Source organism: Sapajus apella, unplaced genomic scaffold (assembly GCF_009761245.1).
Source record: "Sapajus apella isolate SASKATOON/1434 unplaced genomic scaffold, GSC_monkey_1.0 scaffold101, whole genome shotgun sequence".
In the NCBI taxonomy this organism is placed as follows: Eukaryota; Metazoa; Chordata; class Mammalia; order Primates; family Cebidae; genus Sapajus; species Sapajus apella.
This window is the reverse complement of record NW_022437041.1, coordinates 3,581,701-3,604,313: the sequence shown is the minus strand read 5'-3', so window position 1 is coordinate 3,604,313 and position 22,613 is coordinate 3,581,701. Positions and strand designations below refer to the sequence as shown.

General features: G+C 34.9%; 1 protein-coding gene and 1 long non-coding RNA gene across 9 annotated transcripts in view; both read left to right on the top strand.

Moving 5' to 3' along the window:
- NAALADL2 (N-acetylated alpha-linked acidic dipeptidase like 2) overlaps nucleotides 1-22,613 on the top strand; it is a 1,348,438-nt gene that overhangs the window by 533,628 nt on the left and 792,197 nt on the right. The gene's annotated exons all lie outside the window — the stretch shown is intronic.
- LOC116536474 lies at nucleotides 1,924-21,377 on the top strand. Its single transcript, XR_004262656.1, has 3 exons — nucleotides 1,924-1,963; nucleotides 5,350-5,353; nucleotides 20,807-21,377. It is a non-coding gene; the product is annotated as an uncharacterized LOC116536474 (long non-coding RNA).

The following is a 22,613-nucleotide window of genomic DNA, read 5'->3' as shown; positions in this document are numbered from 1 at the left end:
TTTCTATTCTTCTAGGCTATTGCACCTTTAACCGGATTTGTTATTTTTCTCATGTAAACTTTGTCTTTGCCTTCATTTATATTGTAACGTATGTAGAATAAAGATGAGCAGTAGACCCATTTTGCCAATAGTAGTTCTAGACTATTGAATAGAATTTGTATATGTTCAATGGTTATGCCTGTGGTTCTTGCTTAGGACATCAGTCCTTTAAAAAAAAGTTTTACTTCTGAATCACTGAACCACTGCTTTATTTTTAGAGGAATGATTAATTTTTCTTTAGTATTTCATCAGCACTGTCATTGTGAACCTTAATAAGCAAATAGACATATATATTTATTATATATAAAATTTTATATATTTTATATAAATTTTATATTTTTATATTATATATATAATTTTATAGATAGAATATAGATAGATATACACTAACAACAACAAGAAACCAAACCATTAAAAAAGGAGAGCAAAATGCCCAACTCAACTAGAGGAGCCCTCTACTGGTCTCCTTCACAAAGAAAGACCAAAACAAAAGACAAATAGCTTTACTTCAGCTGATTAAAGGAGGAACACTGAAATTCAGCAAGAAAGTGATACAACCCCCTGAGGTACAAAAACTCAGGAGGGCAGGGTAGAGAGGGAGGTAAATACTGGCAGGCGTCAGCTTGGAGACAAAAAATACAACGTTAAGAGGAAAAGGTAAGCAGGAAATTCCCAGTTGTTTCTCTTCCTACCAAGGAGGCCTGCAAGCCTAGCTAGAGGGGAGCCCCAGAGTCTTCTGGCCCTAAGCTTAGTATAGGAAACTGCATGGAGTTCAGATGGCCACGTTGCTCCAGAGAAGGAACACACACTGAGAGCCCACTTCCCACTTCCCCACATGCTCCCTGGGACCCAAGCTGCTATGACAAGAGTCCACTTGGCAAATGAAACCTCTGCTGGAGTACACCCTGCCTTGGGGGTGAATAGTACCTATATCTCTGTAGCCCTGGGGGCTTGCTATCATCTCACCATGTTTATACCCACACAGAAGGCGGCAGTGCCATGATGCCAGGTAGATTCAATTTTTATACACATCTAATATAAAATCTTTAAAAATATGTGCACATGTAGAGCATGTTGGCTCACATCTGTAATCCCAACAACTTGGGACGCGTAGCTGGGAAGATTGCTTGAGCCCAGGAGTTCAAGACCAGCCTGGGCAACATAGGGAGCCTCTCACGCTGCAAAAAAATGTAAAAATTAGCTGGGCATGTGCCTCCAGTCTCAACTGCTCAAGAGGCTGACATAGGAGGATTGCTTGAGATCAGGAGTTAGAGGCTGCCGTGAGCCATGATTGTGCCATTGCACTCCAACCCGGGTGACAGGATGAGACCCTGTCTCAAAAAACAAAAGCGAACATTTATATATTTACTAATTCCGAATAATTGAATCCATTCTTGATCTTCTAATTGGGATAATCAGTTAATAATTTAGCATCAAAGATATGAAGAAAGAATAAAACCTTATTCGATATACATTTAGAGCCCATGAAAAAGTTATACTATCTATTACTGGGGAAAATGAATGCAAGATAAAAAAGTAAAATGAAAATAAATGATAAGCATTTGTAGCAGGAATATAATTTTTAAATTGAACTTTTCCTCTAATTATAAAAGTGCTTTGGGGGCAGGGTGCGGTGGCTCAAGCCTGTAATCCCAGCACTTTGGGAGGCCGAGGCGGGTGGATCACGAGGTCAAGAGATCGAGACCATCCTGGTCAACATGGTGAAACCCCGTCTCTACTAAAAATACAAAAAATTAGCTGGGCATGGTGGCACGTGCCTGTAATCCCAGCTACTCAGGAGGCTGAGGCAGGAGAATTGCCTGAACCCAGGAGGCGGAGGTTGCGGTGAGCCGAGATCGCGCCATTGCACTCCAGCCTAGGTAACAAGAGCGAAACTCCGTCTCACAAAAAAAAAAAAAAAAAAGTGCTTTGTTCATTACAGAAAATTTGAAAATGATAAACATATAATGAATAAAATAATCTATAAGCCCATTACCTGTTTTAATCAGTATTAACATTTATATATTTTTATGTATTTCATCTTAATCTTCCTTGTTATTACTGTCCAACTTCCTAAGTTACTTATATATATTTTTTTTATGTTCATATGTGTCACTTATCAAACTATCCACACATTGTATTAATGTGTGTCTGTGCAAACTTTTGAGTCTACTTTAGCTGAAGGCAGGAGTGGGTAGCAGAGAGAAGTAAGAAAAATATTTTGCAAATAAAAGCTCAAATAGGGTTTGGATCCCAGATGAACCCTGACTAGATATGTAACCATTTTTTGAGACAGAGTTTTGCTCTTGTCACCCATGGTGGAGTGCAATGGCACAATCTTGGTTCACTGCAACCTCCGCCTCCTGGGTTCAAGTGATCCTCCTGCCTCACCCTCATGAGTAGATGGGATTACAGGCGCCAGACACCACATTCGGCTAATTTTTGTATTTTTAGTAGGGCAGGGTTTTGCCATGTTGGCCAGGCTGGTCTCGAACCCCTGTCCTCAGGTTATCCACCTGGCTTGACCTCCCAAAGTGCTGGGATTATAGGCTTGAGCCACCGCAGCTGGCCTAGATATGTAACCTTCTTAAAGTGACTTCACCTTTTTCTGCTTCAATTTCTTCATCTAGAAATTAGTCTGGTTGAAAAGATTTGCACATATTTTGTACAAAATGCTTTTCCAAATTAACCTTCAGTGCAGAATATTTCAGCTTGATTTAAGGCTATTAGGCCTTCTTTTAAGATGATGACTTTTAGTTAACTCCAAACTATAACTTAAAGGCCCCTTACCTGCCCCAGCTTTCTTCCCTCCCTACCGGGATGCAACCCCAGGGGACTCTAAGGAAGGCAGTTGAAAAATACTGGCCCTGAATAACCCAGCTTTACACAGTTGATACCTATCACTTATAAACAGGGATGATATTTAAAAATATTTAACCACTAATTGAGCATAAACACTGACTACACAGGGTATGTACCAGCCTAAATATCCCAGAAGACTCTATTGGGCACGGGAGCCAAAATTCAACACTGTCTATAATCAAGGATTTTACTTTTGGAATATTATAATTGTTTTATTATATATGGTCAACATGTTAGATTTCTAAAAATATTGAGGTTCCAAGAAGGTTTATTTAACAGTCACACAGCCTAAGCGTGTGCCAACCCCTGTTCTACATGCTTTGTGTGCACTTCACAACCACGAGGAAACCAAAGCATAGAAAAACCTGAAGCACAGAGAGGGGAGTAAACTCAGACAAGGACACACTGGCAGGTGAGGAGTCAAAATTCTAACTAGGAAGTTTGCCTTAGAGTCTGGGATGTTATCACTATGCCATGCTATGCTTTAGCATCAAACATGACAATGTGTTTAGAAAATATAGTGAAGTTGAAACATTTTAAGTTGAGAATATCTCTCCCCTCTCTTCAGTGCAGGTATGATTTTAAGTTATTTAATCAGTTTTAATGACAGTTTTTAATCTATGTGTTCATGGTTGAAAGACTTGAAGAAAGGCCTGTATGCTAGTTGGTCAGTCTCAACAGAAGCATTACAATTTATTCAGTCCTCACTCTTTTTTATAATATGATTTATTAAAAGAGATGTTTGTTGTTAGAGATTCACAGCTAACAGAATGCCAATTGCAAAGTGTGGAATGTCATTTACTAATTGCCACTCTGTAGACATACTTGGTACTTGGCAGTGGACAGGAGAAATGTGTTAGTTTTGATTAACCATGCCATTTTAAAACTTACTATATGTTTTCCCAATAATAACAAAATATTCATTATCATGAAAAACTTTGGAAGGTGAATTTATTTTTCCAAATGTGGCTGAGGTAAAACTCTTAAATTATTAGTAGTACTTAAATGTGATTAAATATTAAATTATAAATTATCCTGGAATATTGTTAAAACATATCAACTAATTCAAATTACATTTTAGAATCCAAGAGAATTAAGAACATCCCAAGAAATGATATAGTAGTTTCCCTGGAGGTACCTGTATTTAATATATTTTATTTAGGCAAATATCTAATTTATTTTAAAAAGCAGTATTAATCTGAAAATGTCTGGTAATAAATAATTTCACAGGAAATAAATCACAGGGATGACTGAATTTTTTTTTTCTTTTTTTCATTTATTTTTGGGTGAAAAGAAAGAGTGATTATTGTCTCTCAGAAAATATGTTGCCTATTTAGTCCAGAAAAGAAAAGGCATGTCTTAAGACAGTTTCTAAAATATCCTTCATTATTTCTTAGTAGATTGGTTTTGGCTCTCTTAACCTTTTCTTGTAGTTCTTATTTTCTTCAACGTTTTCATGTTCTCTTCTGGAGTCCTCCAGATTTTTCTTATTTGTACAAATCTAGACATTCTTCAACATATTACATTATTGTAATAAAAGACTTACCAATATTTATTACAATTTTGTTTCTTTCTTATTATAAAAGCATTTCTTTTCTATTTATGTAAAATACAAAATTATATAGTAATCAATTTTAGTCAATTTAAATATATTTTTATTACCTAAACAACAAAGTAAAATATTGCAAATTTACTTAATAGGAATAGTATTATACAGTATTATCTATATAATGTTCTTAAAAATGCTTCTATTACTATTAAATGGAGACATTTCTGGTCCTATAAATCTTAATTAAACAATGTTCTACATTTGATATTTAACAATATTGATCACTTTACATCCCTGATGAAAACCTTTCAAAATCCCCATTATCAATTATGATATTGTCTAAACTCTTCACATCCCCAAAGCCCTTTATGATTTGACTTCTTGCAACCATGTTGACCTTCCGTACTGTCCCTCTCTCATGTTGCCTGGGCCAGGCTTATTCTCTTTTACCTGAGCCCACAGCCTACAATGCCTCTCTCACCTCTTCGACTCTTTCTCTGTTTGCATTCTGCCTCTTTCTGGAAGCCACCTCTGATCTGCCCTGGCTACCCTATCATGTCCTTTGCCTAGCACATATTACTTCATGTTATAATTCCTATTTAATTATCTGCCTCTTCAGCAGATCTGTAAAAATTTTTAAGGCAGAAACTATTTTATTCATCATTGTATTCTCATAACCTGCTATAATACACACCTCCCTTATTGGAGGCATTTGATAAGTATTTGTTGATTGAATGTATGAACATTAAAATGGCAATTATAGAGGAAAGTAGAGTGGTATGTACCTATAGTCCCAGCTACTGCAGAGACTGAGGCAGGAGGATCACTTGAACCCAGGAGGTTGAGGCTGCAGTCTGCTGTGATCGAGCCTGTGAATACCCATTGCACTGCATGCTGAGAAACGTGGTGAGAATTGGCCTCTATAAAAATAATTATAATAGTAAACCAAAACATCCAAGAATCATGAAGTATTTTCCAACTCAAAAAGAAAGATCCGAGTACTACAAGTATAATTTTAATATCTATATCATTATTTAGTCTATTCATAAATATACTCGTTAATATTTAGGTTAAATGCAATGAGTTTTTGTTAATTAGAATATTTGTTTAATGAAATAAGAGATTTTTAATTATATATAGGGCTAACGAACATGTATTTACAGGGACTTTTTCTGTGTATTATTCTTGTTCTATATGCTACAAATACTGTTTCTCACTTGATTATTGATTTAGTATGTGTCCTATATTCTCAAATTATTTATTTGCACAGTTCTAATTACCTCTATTGTACATTCAATATTGCATTTTTAAAAAGCTGCAGTTCTGACAGCTTAGTGCAAAGTGTAGTGATATGAAAATATATTCAAAACTGAAGATTTGTTTGGAATTTGTTTCATTAGCTCTTAACAGATAAAAATAAACCCCTAGGGTAAATTCTAGATTCTGTAAACAAATCTTAAGTTATGACAACAAAGCCTTAATTTTCTCTTAAAAAATTCAAAACAGTCAAATAGTAACAGAAAGTTAATTTGCTTTTCCCCATACTAATTCAGACTACGCAATTCACTTGCTTTTCCTCTAAATTTACAATGTATTATTTTAAAATACCACTGCATTTAAGTTTACTCAGGAATCATGTTATTTTTCAAGTAATTCTGGAGTCAGAAGACAACTTTAAGCTTAGTCATTGAGCATTATAAATACAAACATGCTCAATAATTGAGTATGTGAGTGTAATTTTTGTAAACCTCAACATTTTTAAAAGATTTTAAGTGGCTTAAGAACAGTTTAAAAGTTAATATATGGCCATGTGATTCATAGTAAAAAATCAAACATGGGCCAAAGATTTTGTGTTATGTTTTCTGGCAGTGTACCTGGGAAAATTTCTATAATTTCTTCAAAGAGAACCAGCCAAAATTTGGTGCTCAGTTCTGAAAGAATATTTTGCAGAAGGGTTCATATAGAATTTAATAAATGATGTAATAAATAATGTTGTCTACAATATATCAAACATAAATAGACTACCAGTTTTTAGGTTTTTAATAACGAAAGCTGAGAGTCTGCATTGCTTGGGATCATGATCAGAAAACCCCAGAATGACCATGACTTTTTTTGTTATCTGTAAAAAGCTGTGCAGTTTGGCAGTACAGGGTTGGCTGATGACTCCATAAGTATTTCCAGTACTCACACGCCTTTTGTTTCTTTCCATACCATGCCTAAGATATGGCCCTCATTCTCATAGCCCAGTATCACTAATAGAGCAACAGTCGTCAGATCTAATTTCCAGGCAAAACGATGAAAGAAAGGCCAAAAAAGGGGCCCCTCCCCACTTCCTTTAAGGATACTTTCTGGGGTCACAAAAGCACTTTTATTTAACATCATTGCTGAAACTTGGGAACACCTTCACAGCTAACTTCCAGGAAAGCTAGCAAGTCTAGATTTTTAGACAAAATTTTATATAGAGAAAGGAAACGGGGAATGTGCTCTGGTAGTGACCAGCAGTGTCTACAACATGCAACCAGAACCTACTTCAACAACATCAGTTCCATGAGAGACAAATGTGTTTGAAGGAGACAGTTTTTAGGTAGTCTGGTTGAATCCAGAGGTAAAAGCTATGTCTAGATCAGCAGTTTTCAGGTCAACAACAATTTTTTGAGTGCCTAACTTGTGCTAGATAGTTGGGAATATAACAGGGAGCTGAGGTCATGATTTCTGACCTTCTAGAACTTATAGTCAAATTGTATCAGTATAACTTAAAAAAAAAGTTGATCAAGAAACTCAGTACTCAACATGTAGAGTTTAGAGAGAGGCTTCTGATGATCTGAGGATTCATTATTGAAGATTTTGCCACTCTAAGTTATATATGGAAACAAGTATTATTCCATAAAAATATTCATCAATGAACTGATTATATATTGAATCCCTACACAAACATCTCTCGAAATTTAACATTAATATCTGCATCTTCATTCAGCAAAGCAATGCCTTTATCAATTTCCCCTGCTTAATAGTATTTAAATCTTACGATACAATGTAAGTAAACTGAAAAGTATAACATCTAAGCCTTGCAATAAATGCAAGATTTCATGAATTTGATGTAGGTGCTGTTGGTGAAGTGATCAAATTATATGCAAAGCCATTGGTAACTGATGACCTGTCAGAGAATATTTCTGCTATGTTTCGTAGTAACCATATTTAATTTACAGAGCTGAGTGAGTGATTGCAAAAAAGGTCAATGCTTTTGAAAGAACTTTGATTACTCACGGTTTCCAAGAGGAGGCCCACCATCCTACACAGGGTCACATATGAAATTACCAGGTTTGGTCAGGAAGTAAAAGGTACAGGGGGAGAGTATGGTCCAGATTCTTTATTGCAGTTTCTGAGAAAAAGGCAAGGCACAGGTAAACAGCTTAAGATGGGTTTTTTGAATAATTTTGGTAGGCTCTTGGCTATAGGGGTGTCTCTGATAGGTGGCCCTGGTGATCTATGGTAGAGGAAATATGGGCTTAGCATGTGAACGTTAGATAAAGAAGGTAGTTGAGGATATAAGCGATGTGGCTTGGTTGTACCTTAGTCCCGTTGGGCTACTGTAACAAAGTACCACCGACTGAGTAGCTCATAAACAATGGACATTTATTTCTTACAGTTCTGGAGGCTGAGAAGTTCCAGATCAAGGAGCCAGCAGATTAGGAGTCTAGTAAATATGTGCTCTCTGCTTCATAGATGGGGCCCTCTGGCTGTATCCTCGCATGGTGGAAGGGGCAGGTCAGCTCTATGAGGACCTCTTCTTTAAGGGCACTAATCCCACTTAAGATGATTCTGCCTTATGATATAATCATCTCGCAAAGGCCCTAACTCCTAATACCATTACTTTGGTAATCAGGTTTCAACATATGAATTTAAGAGAATGTAAATATTTAGACCATAGCAGTTGATTTGCATGTGAAAGTGATACTGGCTGACAAGTTGTTTACTATCTCCAGGAATTACCCAGCCCTGAGAAGGGTGGTTTCTGCAGGATGAGCAAGGCTCCAAGATGTCAAAATATCAAAACATATGCAAAGTAAAAACCTTCATGAATACATACTACCACATCACACAGTCTTCATAGCTTTCCTCTCCACGTCACCCCCAACATTTAGTCTCAATTCTCATGCATGTCTGCATCTTCATTTTTCTAAGGTTTGTTTTTCTCTGTGGGGATTATAAAATATGCCCATAGAGTAGGTTCGAAATAATAGTAGGGCAGGTATTTCAAAAAGACTGCTATGTATGCTAGTTAAATAATTAAGAGAGGTCTTCGATAAATAATTAAGAGAGGTCTTCGAACAAATCGATGAGTCTAGGCCCAGGGGCTCATGCGTGTAATCCCAGCACTTTGGGAGGCGAGGTGGGTGGATTGCTTGAGCTTCAGGAGTTTGAGACCAGCCATGGGCAACATGGCCAAAAACCTATCTCTATTAAAACAAACAAACAACAAATAAACAAAAAGCAGGTATGGTGGAGTGCACCTGTAGTCCCCACTGCTTGGGAGGCTGAGGTAGGAGGACCACCTGAGCCCAGGGAGGTGGAGTCTGCAGTCAGCTGTGATGGCTCTACTGCATTTCAGCCTGGGCAACAGAGCATGACCCTATCTAAAAAAAAATGATGAATCTTGGGAATATTATGGAAGAGAATTTTATGTAAAAGTCATAAATTAAATAGAGGATTATGTATCATCCTGTCAAAAGTTTTTCAAATAAATTTTTAAAACTCTATAATGACTTACTTTTGTTCCAAAAATTAACGTGTAGTCGCAATTATAGTGTAAACATTTTTTTTTAATTAAAATAAACTTCAGTTACATTTTAAGCAAAAACCCTATTCAAACCCTTTTCTTGAGTATTTAGTATAAATGTTGGTGATTCACTTAAAGTAGTAATTTTTATTGCAGATTGACCTTGCATAATCACTTCCTTTAGTACTGAATATATATAGATCAGCATAGATGCAGAATATAGATCATATAGAACTGTTCTGGGTAAAGTCAGGCTCGTAGGGGAGGAGAGAAGAAGCCCAGATGGACCAGTTCAGTGTTCTCTCTACCCCAACACCACACAATCTTCTGGGACCCTTTATGTCTCTACAGAACATCTTTAGGAACTGTAGCTTCAAAAGTGTCTCAAAAGTTTCACTGTTTCAAAAGTGTTTCAGGGTTTGAAAAGTTTTGTACACAATTTTATGGTAACATAAGTTTGTGAAACACTGGGTAAAGCAGAGTTAGCAGGTTTTTTTTTTTTTTTTTTAAGTTCATGTCATCTTGGAACTATTAAAATGATAATATGCATATGGATCTCCAAGAGGGATTGCAGAACTGCCTGCAGAATCCTTTTGTTTTTATTATAAGCATCACTGAGATTGAGTATGATGCTAAATATACTTTGGGAAATATTGATCTAGAGAAAAGAATGGAAGAGAGGTCATGTAAAATCTTTGTTCTTTAGCTGGCTCATCTATAAAATAGTAAAAAAAAAATCTGGTCAATTATCTCATTTTTTTTTAAAGATTACATTATATCGTTTTTTGGAATATTTTTTAAAACTAGATTTTCATATGATAAACTAGATAGTGATTATAGCATTTACTGCATTGTGTTGAAGGTTTTTCTTGATGTGTAACAGGTTCATGGGTGCAGCAAACTACCATAGCACATGTATACCTATGTAACAAACCTGCAGGGTCTGCACATGTACCCTAGAACTTAAAGTATAATAATAAATTCTCTCTAGTATCAATCCTTTAAGAGTAAATGTTATCTTCATTATGTATTACAAATATAATACCCTTTTCAGAGTAGTTTCTCACACTCTTAAGTTAATAAATTGTAAGTAGGCTAATGATATGTAGACAGTAATATATCGTTACGTAATAATATGTAATGGAGTGGTTTGTGGAGTCAAACAGACCCAGTTCAGTTCATTTCCCACCATTTAACTGGCAGTGTTTCTCTTGCAACTCTGCTTTTGGCAAGTTATTTGTCAATAAGGTGCCCACAATCATTATGATTAGTAAAACTAATTATAAAGAAGAGCTTGAGATAAAAAAAAATACACAACAACAGTGTATTTCAGATGCCCTTCTGTAAACAAATTACAAAACATGAAAATGTAATAGGTTGGTCTAAAACCATATATCATATATTAAATCACTGTCATATAAAGCTGTATTTTAGATTTAATTATGGCCATTTACATTGAAAAGTTGTAGCGTTTCTTTTTTGCTCAGAGATCAGATGGTAGCAATAGTCTGCCTGAATTTGTATATTTCTAGGTAGTCTCCCAATTGCACCCAAACTGGGTTGCTAGTCTACCAAATTTGGACTGATTCATGAATGTAGCTCGTTTGAATTTTTTTTTTTTCAACATTACACAAATAGAGGAGCGCTTCGGAAAACATGGTTCTAGGAACAGCTACATTGGCCTCACTTGGGATCTTATTATCAGTGCAGATTTTCAGGTCCCATCCCAAAATCCAGTAGATCAGAAACTCAAGGATAGGGCCTAGGAATCTGTTTTAAAAATCTTTAGCTGATTCTGATGCATGCCAAAATTTGAACGCATCTGAAATAGAGAAAAAGAAATGCAGGTCAATTTCAATTTTTTATATAATAAGCAATCACAAATTAACTTTAAGCTCCTGAAAATATGCCCTGTAAGGGATTTGAGAAATATGAAGTAAACTTGAAGAATTTGAATAAACTCATCATAGGTAAAGCACTTACAATTGAAGAGTGAAGGCTAGTGTTTCCAGATTCCATACATTATTCCTCTGTAGAGTTACGAGCTACATTGTAATAGAAGAAGAAACCTTTTTGCCTGTACCTCTAACCATCCATAATTTGTGACTATTCATGAAATATTTAGATGTGTGATTTATTTTAACTTAGCCTTTTGGTAAGAGGTTAGAAACTTGCAGAAGGTATATAACTGAGGTGCTTCCTGAAGTCATGGACTTTTTGAAATGAAAGAGCTTAGAGAAATCTAACTTGCCTAACCAATGGTTCAGATCATACTTCCATACAGATGTGTCCTGACATCTGATCACATTGAACTTGGAACTTAGGGAAAAAAGAAAACAAAACAAAAACATTATTTGATATTCATCCTAAAACTAAAATGCTAAATATTATGATGAGAATTAGATGATATCTTTATTGTTTGGCAAATCTGAATCTAATAGAATCGTAGACTCTGAAGAAGTGTAGAGCTATTTGGCAGAAATGATGTAAAAATGTAATGATTTTAGAAGTGATTCACAGATGTTGGTGAATAGGAATCATAGTTAATCTCCAGCTATTGTTGAGTGCAAATATAAGAATATGTCAGAATTATTTTTTTTCTCCATCAATGTATCTCAGATTCAAGAAAAATCTTTTGAGGTGAATGTGAACTGTGACCATCAAATGGGCACATCTCCCTGAAATCTTTGACTCAAAATGTGACCTTAAAATTTTTACCTGTATATTTGAATTCTGGAGAATATGTCTGTATGAAAGTAGGCTCTTTTTCTAAGTGCTTCCATAATTAAAGCAGAAGGCCATCATTAGTGGCACTATATAGGATGAGATTTGAAACAAGGTATATTTTCCAAGTTCTTAAAAAAGAGTAGCATGCTAGACAACAGCATTTGTTCTAAATTGCTGACAATTGGTGGATATGACATCTAAAATTTGTCTTTGTCTGTATGAGATTAATTTAAGCCCTTATAGGCAATAAAGATTATGTTTAAAATCTTAATAGGTTATATATAAACACATTATCAGCAATCAAGATTGCACCTCTCTGCATTATATATACAAATTTCTGATTATATGTAGATTACTATTAGAAAATATCTGGCATCCAGTGCTCAACATGTAGATGTGTATATATATTCAATAAGGATTATTTTTATATTTTGTTTTATTTAGTTGCTGTAGAGTTTGCAATGCTACATTCTTTCGCTTGTTTCTCACAGTATTATTTCTCGTTCATATATTATCTCTTCTGCTAAATGCTGGAAATTAGGCCATAGTTAGAAGCAAAATAATTCCGTACTCAAATTTAAATTGTAGCTATTTGCTAATGCTAGGTAGTATATCTTAATTACTATGGACATTCAAAGTTGGGGTATTATAAGGTGGCTCTCTAAAGTGTTCTGAGCTATCTGTATTCTAATTGCTGATTCATTCCTGAAATTGTGCTTCTCTTACAGTGTTTAAGATGGTTCTGAATGATAACTTCATAAATATTGGGTAGCGAATTACTTCCTAATTAAATGGATTCAGAATTACTTTTGAGTAGTGGCAGAAAAGGGTCAGTAGGAGACTATTTATTTCTCCATGGACAAATTTTGCAACTCTAGGCAGACATCAAACTAAAGTAAGGCTCTGCAGATAGTGAGGATGATTCATCCATTTTGTGCTTTCTGATCATAGGGGCTGGCAGTTAGTTAACCCTTAAAGAGGAATTAGAGTTTAATTTACTCTTTCAGAGCAAACACTTGATAATCTGGTTAAAAATTTACAAACTAAATGTACTGCTCATTGACCATTTTGGCAATGAGTGGGATAAATTTGTTTGAGTATTTTGACCAATATAAATGCATTCATTAATGGTCCTTCATTTCAACAATGTAAGTGTTGAAATGTAGGGTTTAAAACATATCTGTTGATTATGATAAAATAAGTAACCAAAAATATGTACATGCTTAATGAAAAACAAGTGATAAATCTGCACTTTTAGAATTCTTGTAAAATACCTTTTTTCCTACCATCCAAACCAATACTGATCAGAGAGCATTATTAGAATTAATTAAATTTATTGATTTATTTATTTTTGTGACAGAATCTTGTTCTGTTGCCCAGACTGGAGTGCAGTGGCACAATCTCGACTCACTGCAACTTCTGCCTCCCAGGTTCAAGCGATTCTGCTGCCTCAGCCTCCAAAGTAACTGGGACGACAGATGTCCACTACCACACCTGGATAATTTTTGTATTTTTAGTAGAAATGGGGTTTCACCATGTTGGCCAGGCTGGTCTCGAGCTCCTGACCTTTGTGATCCACCCGCCTCAGCCTCCCAAAGTGCAGGGATTACAGGTGTGAGCCACAGTGCCCAGCCTTTATTTTTTTAAGTTAGACACAGGGTCTCCCTGTGTCACCAAGTCTGGAGTGTAGTGACATGATCATAGCTCAATGTAACCTGAAACTCCTGGGCTTAAGTGATCTTCCTCCCACAGCCTTCTGAGTAGCTAGGACCCCAGGCATGTACTGCTATGCCTTGTTTTACACACACACACACACACACACACACACACACACACACACACACACACACACACACAACAGGGTCTCTTTAAGTTGCCCAGGCTCATCTCAAACTCCTGGTCTTAAAGAGTCCTCCCACCTTCACCTCCAAAGTGCTGGAGTTACACAAGCCACTGTGTCTGGCCCTATTAGAATTTTTTAGACCATAACACTGTTTTTGATAAACTGTAAAATAAGAGTTAACATATGAAGAACAAAATATGGTAGTATCAGTCATGGTTCAAAGTTATGTGATCTCTGAGGACCTGAAAAATAAATTATCAGTGGAGATCAGTAGTTAAGATCAAGGATACGAGTTCTGCTCATGAATCATAGAACTCTAAGCTGGAAGGAGCCACAAGAAACTCTCTGGTATAGGTTACTGTCAGGAGAGGCATTTATTTTTACCATTTTGCAGCTGAAGCAACTAACATCCAGTTAAGCTTTAATTTATGCAGGTAGCTGTAGTTCATAAATGGTAGAAGCAGTGAAGAATGAAGAGGAAGGAAAATAACTATTATAGTCAGGACCCATATTACTTAACAAATAGTGCTTCATAATTCTGATGGTAATCATGTGACGTAGATGTCATAATGCCTATTTTTTGAAATTAAAAAAAAATGAACTAAAAGTTTAAAATAATCATTCAGCCAATGTATTGATTTTCCAAGTGCCTTAAACAACATAAATTTAGTTTCTCACAGTTCTTGAGGCTGGAAGTTCATGATCAAGCTGTTGGCAGAGCCACGTTCACTCTGAAGGCACGAGGGAAAGATCTCTTTCAAGCCTCTCTCCTAGCTTCTAGTAGTTTCTTGGCTTGTGACAGCACATCTCTGATCTGCACATAGTGTTCCCCTGTGCGCATGTCTGTGTCCAAATGTCCCCTCCTTATAAGAAAATCAGTCATATTGCATTAGGAGCTGACCTTTTTGCAGTACGACCTCATCTTAACTAATTACATTTGTAATGACCCTATTTCCAAGTAAAGTCACTGGCTTAGTCCATCTGTGCTGCTATGAAAACTACCTGAGTCTGGGTAATTTATAAAGCAAAGAGATTTATTTGGCTCCTGGTTCTGCAGACTGTACACAAAGCATGGCACGTGCATCTGCATCTAGTGAGAACCTCAAGCTGTTTTCACTCACAGTGGAAGGTGAGTGAAGAGGAGCTGATGTGGGCAGACATATGGCCAAAGAAGTAGGAGACAGAGGGAAGGGAGATGCCATGTTCTTTTTAAGAACCAGCTGTCATGGGAACTGTTAGAGTGAGAACTCACTCATGACGATGAGGACAGCACCAAGCCATTCATGAGAGATTTGTTCCCATGACCCCAACACCTCCTGTCAGCCCCCACCTCTAACACCGGAGACGAAAGTTCAACGTGAGATTTGGGAGACAAACATCCAAACAGTAGCAGTCACATTCTGAGGTACTGGCAGTCAGGATTTCAACATAGGAGTTTTTAGGAGACATAGTGCAATTGACATTTAATTGTAAATTTTTCTGACTCCACATTTTACATTTAATGGTAGAAAGAAACTCACATTTTGTTTCATAAAAGGCCATTGAATGTAGTGTTTCAATTTTTCATAAATTCGAAAAGGGAAGGAAGAAAATATTGTAATGACCAATGTGTGGGGGGAAAAATCATGTAAATTTTATAATGTTCAATGAGAGATTTTTGCTTTTATGTTGATGGTAGGTAGGGACAAGTTTTAGCAGGACAAAGTGATAAAAACGAGCTCTTATAAATATAACTGCTAGTAATATGCAATATGGACTAAAGGAAAGAAAAATGATTATAAAGAAGATGAGTTTGGTGGCTATAACTAAAATATAAGCCTGAGTCTATAAGCCCTCAAAGAGCTGGTACGGTAAGAATGTGAACCTGAGGCAGGCAAACCTACTTTGGAAAGATGTATTTTGTAAGATGTTGTCATTAATTGCATATGGATATAGAAGAATCAGGAATGATAGAGTTTTATGCATAGACAACTAAGCAAAATATTAATCTACATATTCAGTAAGGAGAGAGTACTTTTTGTTTTAAATTTTGACTTTATTTCTTATATTAAAACCATGAGGGATTTCCCCTCATGGTTTTAATATAAGAGGGATAACATGGGGAGAAATGCCAGATATAGGGGATGGGGATTGAGGCAGCAAACCACATTGCCATGTGTGTACCTGTGCAACAATCTTGCATGTTCTTCACATGTACCCCCAAACCTAAAATGCAATAAAATATATATTAAAATAAATAAATAAATAAATTTCTTTGCTACTTAACTTGGTCTTTGTAAACAGCATTGGTTATATATTCCTTATGAAAACTATAAAAGGAGATTTCCTGTTGAAAAAAATAATGGTGTTATGTGTAAATAAATCAGTTTGCATGAGGCTAGTCAAAGCTTTATCCATATGATGTATCTTGGAATAGTGTTAGAGAATTGAATTTCTGCAAATGCCACTCTGCTTCCCTTTGATAAACACCTCCATCAGATCCTCATACCCACTTTGGTTCTAAGTTTAAACTATTGATTTCATGTTTGTTAAGTTACTGGAAACCTAGGATATTTTTGCTGTCTTATCTGACCCTGTTGGCATGACTGTGACCTAGTGTTGTCACATCATCACATCTGAAATATGTCTTATCAGTCTGGTATACCGCATATAATTTACGTGGTATCCATTACCAATCCTGAGCCTAAAAAATGAAGCCAAGCCTTGTGTTTCACAGGAAATAATAAATTCTAAATGAATTCAGAAGATTTCAGTTCCAAAAATAATACATATAGTGGAAGGGATTTTATAGAAGCTCTATAAAACAAATTGAAGTGAGGGATCGATTTTTCACAGGTGGTTTTAAATAAGCATAGCTGTTTAAAATTGTATATATGGAAAGCTGGGAAGATTCAAAAGTCGATAAAGCCAAAAAAAAAAAAAAAGAAAAAAAAAACAACGGGTTGTACATAGAAAAATTTTCTAAAGCTTGAGACAGATATAGGTATCATATTCTGCATATACAAATATATTTTCACTGCTGTCCTAGATTAGTGGCTCTCAACACTGTCTGCACAGTTGAATCATTTGGGGAGCTTTTAAAAATAATACTGATGGCTGGCTCCATTTCCAGTAGATTTTGATTTGATTGGTCTGTGGTACAAGGGACTGAGATACCAGTATTGTTGACCTCTCTGCAAGTGAATCTATTTGAAGTCAGAAGTGAAAGTCACTCCCCTAGAGCTTTGTCAACTTTGAAATTGCCTTATTAGAGCCATTACAGAATCCTGTTCACCATCAGAAATCCATATAATACAGTGAATAAAAATATAAGCATTTATGTTTGTATTATACATAAATACCATATTATATAATATTTTACACAGTCCTTCTTTTCCTTGTAATGAACACAAACTAATTGACAAAAAAAAAAACAAAAAAAACCTTGATATTTAGCTCTGTGGGACAAGGAAGCACAAAAATGATGAATGTTTTCAATTTACCTTCCTGTATATTTAGTCTTCATTCAATAAATTATTATTAAGTACAGCTGTATGCCAGGCACTAGTGTTATTGCTCTTGTAGAGCAGTAAATAAAAGAGACAAAATTCCTTGCTTTCATGGAGCTTACATTCTAGTTGTGAAAGACTTAAAATTCATTTGTCTTTTAATATTATTTAGAGGCATTTTCTTTGTTTTCTTGGGGGTTACCTACTGATTTTTCATTCTCTGTAATGATAGAAAATTCCTTTTAAAATAAAAATTTAAATATTGCAATAGAGTCTTTAAAATATGTAAAATAATTAATAATCCAGGAAATATCTTGATATGTCAAAATTATGAAAATGTTACATAAATGATTTATAAAAGCAAATTCTTTAGAGCCATTTAAATTGTTTTCATTTGGTATATGTTTCATTTATATTTTATGTAACAACATTAGCTACCATTCAAGTACAATCAGATATGTCCTGAATCTTATTCTGAAACTCATCAGCCTATACAGAACCACAGAGGGCTGGAAGACAGATAAAGGCAAAAGAAGCCAATAGAGAATAAGCAATTAAAAGACGCTTCTGTATGGAGATGGAAGTGATAAAAACTGTCCTTGAGAATATGGAGCAGTGGAACACAAGCCTTATTGTTCAATTGAGAGAATAGGCATATAATGATCTTTACTATTAGTTAGTATTATGCTTGAAAACATTAGCATTCAGCTTAAGTTGCATGTGTTAATTTTATTATATGTGTTTGCACATGACCGAATAAAACCTGTAGGAAAGGTGACATCTGTATGCATACAATCTTCTGGTCTTGATTGTTTGAGAATTCGGACCTAAGAGGAGATCTGGATCATTCAAAAGCAATTAATATTAAAATTGACCTTAATAAATGCAAATTATAAAATAAATCATAGTTTACCATTTTATTCTACTAAGCAATAACACCATGATTTAAATGGCATAGTTTGCTAGTAGTGAGCTGTTAGAACAATTTCTTTTGATATCTAGTGACCCGTTAAAATGTATCTGGAGGTTTAACAAAATACAAAGGTGACTCTGAAATATTGCAATGAATATGATCCAAATTAATGTAAGAACAATCAGGATTTAGGATTTTATTGTTTCTGTATTTGGTACTCTGAGAACCATCTTTAAACTCATTGACTTTTACCTACACACACATAAAGATTGAATTTTCTATTATTGTAGAAAAGTGAATCAGTTGTGATAAGGTCATTGTTGATTTGAAGCAATGTAATTTCTTGAGTTTACTAACAGTGAATCTCTCAGGAAGGTTTTCTTGTCTGTTTCCAAGTCTAGTAAATATTTTAAACTCACAAGATAATATTCTTTTGTAGGGATGTAGATAATATCTATTATTAGGTAAGATGTTCTTTTTGTGCATTTTTGTTTACTACATTTCCATTCATACTAACTCAACATATTTTTACAGTTATTTTAGGAGAAATAGAAGTTATTTCAGAGATCTTCTTTTATCATTTCTTACAGATTATTCTGTTTTATTTCTTTCAGATTATTCTTTAACTTTATAAATACCTTCATCAATTTTCTAATGACTCTAAAATAATAATCAACTTTCTCAAAATTTTCTTTTCTTGGAAAAAATGATATCAAAGTCTGGAAATTTATGATAATTTGCTATTTAAAAACTGAATAAAATATACTGATTGACTATAATATTAGTCAATTTTGGAATGACTGTTAAATATATCAAATCTAGTCATCTGTGCATCTAAGTATCACATTACAGAGAAATATATTTTTAAGCACAGAACCGTGTGAATAACAGTTTTTTTTTTTTTTTTTTTTAACGTGGAAATGTAGAGAAGCAGTACATTAACCATTGTGTTTTATTTTGTTGACTAGAAAGTGTTGGATCTCTGGGGCCTGTACCTTGCCTTCTGCTTTCTCTCTGGTAGAGAGGACTAAGAACAGAGCGTATCAAGAACATGGGGGAGCTTTACAAAATGAAAACGTCTGTGTTCCCTATCTACAGAAAATCAGTGACTGTGGTCATTAAGGGTGGAGTTTAAACAAATTTAAACTGGAGAAAATAAATACTGTCTTGCCTTTCTTGGTGAGAATTCCTGCGAAGCGGAATAGTAAGAGCTGGAAAAAAGAAACAATAAGTAAATGAAGAGAATTTCAGAGAAAGGGTTATAAAGATTCAAATGGGGAAAACAAGGATTTAAGATTGGAAGCATCTGAAAGATAATATTCATTCATTCCTTCACCATTTCCCTTCTGGTTATGGGCCAGGAAGGGTATTTGACGCTGGGAACACAAGGGTGAGCAAAACCAGATTGAGTATCTATTTTCATGGAGCTTCTCTTCTAGCGAATGAGACATTCTTTAGCCAAATATATAACAAGTATCAAATTGTAATTAAAACAAATATTATCAAAAGAAGTTATACATGATATGAGAAACTAAGACAGGAATAGCCCAAGTCATGGAGATGATCACCTTCTTAGAGGACGTGGCTCACGTAGCCTTTGTGGAGAAAACAGTTCCGTTAAAAGTATCTCTGTAGGTAAGAATTAGTATATAGAAAATATGTAAGTCATTGCTATTAAGAGGTAAGAAAAATGAGGAATTTAAAAAACAATATGTATAATATCTTCCCAGGATTGTGAAAACACAGTACCACAAAATAAGTGGCTTAAAACACAGATATTGAATCTATCACAGTTCTTCAGGATATTAAGTCTGAAATCAAGGTGTCCACAGGTCCATGCTCTTAGAAGACTCTAGGGAAGCTTCCATGCCTTTCTTTTCACTTCCAGTGTTACCTGCAATCTTTGGCATTCCTTAGCTTGTAGAGAAATCACTTCAGTCTCTGGGATCAATCATCACATTGTCATTCTCTCTGTGTGCCTGTGTCCCAAATTCTCTCTTCTTAGAGGGTGTCAAACGTTTTAGATTAAGGGCCTACCCTGCTGCACTATGACTTCATCTTCCCTTGCATACATCTGCGAAGACCCTGTTTCCAAATCCGGTCACATTCACAGCTTCTGGATGGACATGAATTTCCAGATGTACTGGGGGAAGGCGACACTATTTAACTCAATACAATGTGAAACAGAAAGTGGCTAAAATAGCAGGTCAGTATCCTGTTTGTCACCTGGGTGTCATTATAATTGAACATAATATTTAGTGTGATGTTTATAAAGACTTGGTTCCAATCATGTATGGATTAATAAAGGGTGGCAGAGGGATGTGAGGGTTCTCAGAGAAAGAGGGAAAAAAATGTCCTGTGCATAAAACCAGAAGCCACAGTTCACTTACTATTCATGTCTCCATGGTATTGCAAATCCTTAAACATTCTTAACACTTTAAATATAGCAACCAAAAAACCAAATATATAACTTATTTTTAGTGCACAGTCATGTTTAATTTTTTGGCATTTGTCACATTTTGCCCACCACTTAAATTTCTGAATTTTATTCGCATTGTATGTCCTGTCCCTTCAACAACTCTTTTATTCTTTTGTGAGTCAACAAAAGAGAATATAATAAAATTCAAATGACACAGAGCAATAGGTAAGAGTATAGCAAAAATGAGTGGTAATAGAGACAAGTTCACTAGAATTTCTTCTATAAATGAATGGGAAAAAACCACAAGATGAGGATCTGATGATATAATATGACAGGATCTGCATGACAATCACCCAACTATTTTATAATGAATGCAGAAGAATATAATATGAATTTCCTTAACCAGACTGTGATTTCACTAATCTTAGTCAATTTCAGCTTAGACATTCTCAAATTTTTAATTTAGAGATATTGTTTTTAATATACTTTTCAAAGAATTAGATTTGCAATTTATCTTGTTTACAACATATTTGTCTTATTATCTGCTTAAGTTGGCCAACGCGTCTCTTCATAGTTTCTTTGTAAAGTCATCACTTGACAATGGTAAGCACTACGTAAAAGTTGTTTTTTGTAGTAACCTCATCAGAAATGGAAAGATCATAGTGAATGGTGATTCTTTGCCTATTAGTGCTTCAGGGTTCAGAAGGCCATGTTCACCCTATCTTATCCTATTTAGAGATTGTAAAAAGGTAAAAGAGATAAAAAAAAAAAACTAGAAAAATAATGGCAAAAAAGATGAGAAAACATGATACCTGAGACGACATAATTTTGTTTTTAGTTAATATTTCCCAGATGAGTTTAGATTATTTTATACAATGTAGACTAATCTACACAGCTATACCAATGGGTCAAAATGTAAAAACATCAAGTAGGTTATTATTTCTTTCTCCAATGCTGTAATCGAAATAATTTCCATAATATCACAAACATATTCATTTGTTTAATTAGTTTAAAAATTTTGAAACTTATAGCCAAAAATCAAGCTGATAGCTTTCAAGAATTTAGCCTTTTTCTCTGTAAACAGGAAAACTTCTGCCAACCATTTCTCCTATTGAACAAGCACATCATTCACTTAGGGAAAGTGGTTGGGTGTGCTTTTCTGTTCTTTTGTGTTGATGAATTGCAGGCTTTTCAGACCACATACTTTCATCACATAATTTTCTGACCTCAATTATGCTTCTCAGAATACAACAGGTAATGAGTAATGGAATTGTTCATAGTGCTTTTAAAGTTGCTTTTAAATAATGAGATAAAAATATAGAATTTTCTACCAGAATATCTTGCATTCAGCAACGTTCAGTATTAACGGGAATTTCTTAAATCTATGCCTTAAATCTTAACCTTTGAATTACTTTTACGCCATTCCTGGAAAAAAAAAAAACAAAACCGCAGACAGTGAAATTATAGAAATTCAGTGATTTATTTCAAAAACTAATAACACACTCCCCCTGGATTAAGTAATCCAGACAAGAGATACTGATATATGATTATTAGTAATGTGTTAAAAATATTGAACTGAAGACAGTTCTACTTACTGTGTCCAAGGATAAGGAGAGGCAGGAAAACTGGGAAGGAAGAGGAACACAGATAATGGAGTTGTTCATCATACCATAGTGCATAGCAAAGAATTTTATTTGAATTATAGTCTACTTAATTTTAATAAAGCTGGATGTTATAGATTAAAGAAAGATTTGCCAACAGACTTATGATGTATACAAATACAGCATGGCAGATCTTTCATTAATCTACTAGTTCAATTTACCTATAATTCCATTATTTTTCCAAAAATGTACTGAATTAAGGTCAGGTCACATTGAGTGCTTTCAGAGTTGCCTGCCTGAGCCCTGCTGCTTCCACTCCTTGAGGTGTATGCCTACCAAATACCCACCTTACTGAAAACCAGCGGAGCATTGATAATTCTTTTTAAGAGTTTTGG